The 6,489-nt window shown below is 49.1% G+C and overlaps 1 long non-coding RNA gene across 2 annotated transcripts; it reads right to left on the bottom strand.

Moving 5' to 3' along the window:
- Positions 1-1,371: 1,371 nt before the first annotated feature.
- Positions 1,372-4,007, bottom strand: LOC309872035. 2 transcript variants are annotated; one of them, XR_014315628.1, is made up of 4 exons: positions 3,679-4,007; positions 2,552-2,733; positions 1,828-1,877; positions 1,372-1,584 (listed from the first exon to the last, which is right to left on the bottom strand). It is a non-coding gene; the product is annotated as an uncharacterized lncRNA (long non-coding RNA). The 2 variants fall into 2 exon arrangements; XR_014315629.1 differs by having other exon boundaries at positions 2,529-2,733.
- Between the last annotated feature and the right edge of the window lie 2,482 nt (positions 4,008-6,489).

Genomic DNA, 6,489 nt, shown 5'->3' on the forward strand with positions numbered 1-6,489 from the left:
AGCAGGTAGGTAGGAGGGCAGATTGAGGTAGACTTGGTTGAAGACCAACTGGAAATATCTATGAAAATTCATAAGGCACCTGCTAGTTGACTAAAGAGCTCCTCTGTAGGGCTGTGCTCCTGTAGGCACTCTGTGGTCAAAAGCACTCATTGGAAAAACCACCAATGTCTCTCAGGACAAGACAAGCTAAACAAATAGTGATACATCCTTTTCATCGTACCTCAGTCCATTCAGGCTGCTGTAATACAATACCATAGACGGATAGCTTATAGACCACAAAAATGATCTTCACAGTTCTAGAGGCTGGAAGTCTGAGATTGAGTCTCCCACAGATCCAGTGTGAGGGGAGGGCCTGCTTCCTGGTTCAAAGTCTTCTAGGAGTCTGCCTATGGCAGAAGACATGAGAAAGTTCTCTGTAGTCTCCTTTATAAGGGCACTCATCCCATTCACTTTTATGATCGAATCACCCCCACAAAAGGCCCACCTCCAAATACTATGGCACTGGGGATTAGGTTTCAACATATGAATTTAGTGGGGACAGAAACATCCAGACCTTCGTATGTGGAATGTTCTGCACCATTAAGAAGAGAGACTGATCTCTGTGTGTTCATACCAAAGAGAAGACAACGTATATTAAGTTAAAAAGAAAAAAGGCTTCAAGCAGTGTTTGTAGCTTGAGTCCAGTTGTGTGATAAATGGAGAAAAGTGATATTTGTAACAATCTCACACCTCCTTGATAGTCATTAGAAAGTACTTGGCTCCTTTCTCTAAATAAGCTGTAAAACTAAACAACAAGGATGATTCAAAACAAAATACAGACATTCATTTGATAATGAGGCTCCCTGGGCTGCCTGCAGAGGTCACACAAAATCTTTACATTTTTGTGTGAATTACAACAGCTTTGCTATTCTCATCCAGCAGCTCAATATAAGGATAAAAGTAATACATTTGAACTGATGAAAGAAATGTATATAATATTCTGCTTTTAGATCTTTTGTCAGTTCTCCTTATTGGACTTCTCTTTTTTTAACAAGCTTTCTTTAAAAAGTATGTAATTCTTTAGCTTAACAGGGAAAAAAAACCCTAGAAACTAATATTCCACATTACTTTCCTCCGTTGGCCTGGAGTTTCTTGACCCAGTAAGACCTTAGCGAATTTGTCCTGGACTAGAATTCAGAAGGTCTGGGCGCCAGTCCTGACTCTACTCTTTGCTGGCTGGATGACCTTGAGTAAAACCTTCAGCCTCCCTCAGATCTTTTTCTCAGCTGTCCTGTGGGGCACAGCACCTTTCCGATCTACCCCCTGGGACCACTTTGAGGAGCAAATGAGATCTATTAACTAGTAATCTATACAGGCTGTGCAAACGGAAGGACTTTTATTCTGATAACAGGGCAGATCTTCTCAAAGGTTAAACATTTCTGTTCTCTGGTTTCCCCAGAGGGCAGGCAAGCCTGGGTATTTATTTAATAAACCTTGAGTGCCTTTCTGAGCCAGGCAGCTCGCCAGGGGCTGGTGGTCCAGAGCCGAATGCGACACAGTGCTTGCTCTCAAAGAATTCAGTTTGGTAGGGGAGGCAACCCGTAACTGCAGAAAAATAGGAGAAATGCGGTAGAACCGTTACAGACAGAGTGACGGGACTCAGAGAAGGAACGCTGTCTGGTAGGGAAGGTGTCGCTGAAAACCGTGATATTTGGGTTGAGTTATAAAGAACCTGTTAGAATTTGCGGGCCAGGGACGGGGGTCGGGGTGGGGATTGAGTGGTTTTCTGGTTGAAGCCTGGAAGTGTCCAGCTCTGAATCAAGTTCTCCTGTATTTACCCGCCCTTACCTGGGCTGTGTTGTAGCCGGCCACCAGAAACCTGCTCTCAGCTGCCTGTCCTATTAGAAAATATTTGTTAACAACAGGTTAGGAGTGTTTCCCTTCCAAAAATAGAAGCATTGGGGTCCAAAAAGAAAGTTGTGTCCCTACATATAAAGGAATCATGATAATGTTTTCATTTTACAGCTGCTGCTAGAGAAAGTACCTGAGTACTTCCCACTGGCCACTGACTGGTGCTAGATCATTACGAATAATTACTCTTCTTCATGGGCACAGAGCTCATTTCTGGTCGGATTATCGGTGAGGAAACAGAAGGCCTGATTCACCACCAGGCTAGTTAGTAGCAGAGTGAGATGCAAATGCAGGCCTTGATCTTGTACACCCATTGTTAGGCTGGTTCTCACAGCAACCCTGGGAAATGGGCAGGAAATGCACATGATCCCTGCATTTGATAGGAAATTCGGGCTGGGACAGCTTTGCAAGGGACCCCAGCTAGCCTCCTGATTCCTGGCCAGGTTAAGGCTGCTCCCTTGAGGTGAAGGTCAAGGCCTTGACAGGCAACGGGGGCCAAGTTTTGGGGGCAGGGCTGTCTCCCTGGCACCTCTCAGATCTCATCTCTGGAAGCAGCTGCACGCTGAGCCCGGGTGTCAGGCCTGCCGTGGCTGGGCCTAGAACCCTGCTGCTCTGGAAAGCTATTTGGAAGGAGATACCTTTACTCTCTGCTTGTCCTCACCATGAGGTGGGTTGGACACTGTCCACCAGAGGCCACTCCAGGTTGATCCTTTTCCCACCCTTGTTTAAGGACATGACAGAGATGTGGAAGAGAACTTGTTTCTCCTCGGCAGCCTTTGAGGTGATAGAGAGTAAATTCTTCTTTCATGGATTGCTTGGGTCAGTGCAGGGAGAATGGCGTCTCTGTGGGTTCACAGGGAGGGGGATGCAGTTGAAAAGCTTGAGCAATGGTTAACCAGGAGGAAGTCACATTCAAATACACATCCCCCCCCCTTCCGCCTCCTGCTATGCATTCCTCCAAAACCCACTGAATCTTTTCTGCCTCTGTCCATCTGTCTCTCTTCTCTTTCTCCCCTAGGCCCCTACAGTGTATCTGTACCTGCTTCCTCTTCCCTCTCCCCCTCTTCTGTCTCCCTCAACCGCTCGCCCTCTCCTGCTTGTCCTTTCTGTCTTCCGTCCATATGGGTCCGCCCCTTTGCCAGCCCCATGGCGGAGCTCCACACATTTAGGATTTAGTGTTTTTACCAAAGAGATTCTGTAATCACTTCTGTTAAAAAGTAGGCAAGTTGAGCTCTTCATGTGCCAAGAAAAAAAACAAGTCATCTTAATTTAACTTTTCTTTTCAACCTTTGGCCTGTGACTGGAGCAAAAATAGGTCTCCCTGCTTCTGGCCCTCATGCCGTCCTACCCAATCTGCAAGCCAGCCCAGTTGGCAGATATGCTGCCGGGGCCAGAATCCTGTTACCCAACTCAGGGCCACTGCCAGAGCTCCAAGCCCAGCCAGGCCTCATAGCCAAGGCCTCCCAGGCAAGGCTCTGGATTGTCTGGAGGCCTGAGGGGCGGGGTAGGGGGGGTGGGGGGAGGGGGGGTGGAGGGCGCAGATTGGCCAAGCTTCTCCCCCTACCCCGCCTCCCTGGGCTGGGGCTGCTTAGCTACCTTCTCCCCTTCCCCGGGAAGGCTGCGGGAGGGAATGGGTCGGCTGGAGCCCAGCCCCTCTCTCTGCTTGTCATTATTCCCGGTGACACCCTGCAGCCCCAGCCAAGCTGTCAGGTTAATGCCCAGCCCAGTCCTGTTAAATTTATGGGACTAACATTTGAATGGGAATTTAGAGTTACATAATGTTCTTACCTCATAACAAGCTAGTGGAGGCAGTTTTATTGAGTTCTGATAGTGACCAAACTGAGGCTCATAGAGGTTAAATTACTCAGGTAGGCAAGGAGCTGGTACTTAGGACTGGAATTCTTTGTCTCAATATCCTCAAACGAGGCTCCAGAGTCTGCACCACTTCTCCAGGCTATCATCCTAGGGCAGACTGTACCGGGGTATACATTGTCTCTAGTGTCAAGAACAGCCACAGGCAGAAGTATGTTGGGTGTAGATGGACCTTGGACATATAAGACTGGTGTGTTCCCACTCAAGTGTGAAGTTTCTGCAGAGAGAGATGTTCCTGGGGGTAGGAAGAGGAAGGGAGTGGGTCCACTCTATCTTCACATTCAGGCATGGAACCCCCAGGAATCTGAAGATTCTAACTTTGAACCTGGCCTCCCAGGTCATTGTGAATGTGCATTTGTGGCATTAGGGGATGGAATATGTTCTACTTAATAATTAACTCAATTTATCACTTAAATATGAAGACTTATGTTGATTGGGATATCACTAGACTTCTGGGTTCTGGGGTCATACATGTTAGAGGAGGGTCTGTTGAACACCTGTTCATGGGTTTACTGGTAGTTTGGAGGTGCAAATCCCTTGCCCATTTTCTCTTGGGTCACCTCCATCATGTTTGGACATCTTTGTGCCTCAACCCTTCGGAATCCCGGTATCAGAGCTCTAGAGAGTGTCCCTCACCACCTATGGTTTCATCTTGGTCCGCCTGGGAAGTCGGTCATGCTTTGTAGTTGAAACTTTCTTGTCCTACCTGGCATTTTTCTATGTCCTGACCCAGAGCTCCCTCCTGGGCTCCGTGTCTTGGGAAGTCGTCCAAGTCAACCCGTTCCTTCTCCCAGACCTGTTCTTCCTCATGGCTTCCACACTCACTCCCCATTCCTCACCTACTTGTCACCAAGTCTTTTCTATTTTACCTCCTTGAGGTCTTTGAAGGCTGTCCATGTAGCTCTATGCCACAATGACCTCCCAGTTCTATTCAGGGCCTCTTTGCTGCAGCTGCGGACAGTCTCCTGATGGCTGTCCCTACTGTCAGTCTTGCTCTTCTCTATCCCATGCTCCACACTGCTGCCTGAGGATCTTCCTGAATAGCTCAGATATCTGCCAAGTGCCCCACTGCCCATGAACCAGAACTCCAGCTCCTCAGCCTGTCCTTCAAGGCCCTTGTTTCTTTGACGTCCATTGTAAAGATCAGGTTGTCCCCTGTAGCATGCGTGGGGAGTGAGGGACAAGGAAGGTCCACGGGGAAATCAGGCAATAGCAAACTTCAAATATGTGGCAAAGCCTTCTGGCACAAACCCGGAAACGCCACCAAGAAAGACCAAGGTGGACAACAGGCTTGGAGTTCCTGAGCTCAGAGCCTGGGCCACTTCATTACCTCCTCAGCTCTTGAATTCTGTTCGTTGCAGAAAGATGTGCCATCTTTCCCTTCTCTCTCTGCCTTTTTCCTTCTACACTCACCACCAGTGAGCTGCCTTGTTCTTCCTGTCTCTACTTCAACCCTCACAGAAAAAGAATCTCTTGACCCAATTAGTCCTGATCTCCCTTGAGCGGAGAGTTCTCATCAGACCACGTCAAGGACAAGACTCGGAGTAGGTGTCTGGCCTGATCTAGTCAGCTGAGGGCAAGGAGATGGGGTCACGAGGTGACCAGGTGGACTGGCCAGACCCCCACCGGTGATCTGGCGAGGTTTAGCAATTTGAGAACCCACAGTGCCCTTCCCACCTTCCTCATCTTTGCTAATGCCGTTCCCCTCACCAGGTACACGCAGTCTTTATGGTTCCGACCCAGGCTGCCCGCCCCTGTGTTCCCCCTCCAGGAACCCTCCTCTAAACCCGTCCAGCCAGGATGAACCCTCATTCTGGGCCCCCACCGCTAGTTGCACTGATCTCCTGCTTTTTGTGATTGTGAGTTGTTTCCTGTCGGTCTCCCCATTTGGGTTGTAAACACTATGAGAGCAGAGACTATACTAGCCATCATTTTTAAAAAAAATATTTTATTTATTTATTTGACAGACAGAGATCACAAGTAGGCACAGAAGCAGTCAGAGAGAGAGAGAGAGAGAGGGAAGCAGGCTCCCCGCTGAGCAGAGAGCCCGATGTGGGGCTTGATCCCAGGACCCTGAGATCGTGACCCGAGCTGAAGGCAGAGGCTTAACCCGCTGAGCCACCCAGGCGCCCCATTTTTTGTTTTTTAAAGATTTTATTTATTTATGTATTTGAGAGAGAGAGAGAGCAGGGGGAGGGGCAGATCAGAAGGGAGAGGAACAAGAAGACTCTTCACCGAGCACAGAGCCCGACGCGGGGCTCGATCTCATGACCCTGAAATCATGACCCGAACAGAAATCAAGGGAACCCAGGCACCCAATACTATCCATCTTTTTATAATTCAAGTGCCTCTTGCAGAGCTCTGTGCATGGAATCAGCTTCCAGTTAAACACTTGGGGGGATAAGTAATTGAATGCATGGTCTGGATAACCTGGCATAGCAGAAGACGTCAGTCACACTATTTCTTTTCTCTTAGATGCATATCATACGTAGTTTTAAACACCAGGAACAGATTTTAAAACCCCTGTGTCTCTCTCTGCACCAATCCCCCTCAGCCAGATCCAGGGTCCTTCCCTCTGTCCGGGTACGAAGCGATGGGAGGTGGGGAAGGCCACCTGGGAGCCTGTGGGGTGCTGGGCTCTGCGTGGAGGGCCTGCAGGGGCAGCCTGGGCTGGAGCTGCCCTGCCGCTGGGCCTGGGTGGCGTGGGAGGCGTGGGCAGCTCCAGCG

This window comes from Mustela nivalis, assembly GCF_964662115.1.
Source record: "Mustela nivalis genome assembly, chromosome: 8".
NCBI lineage: Eukaryota > Metazoa > Chordata > Mammalia > Carnivora > Mustelidae > Mustela > Mustela nivalis.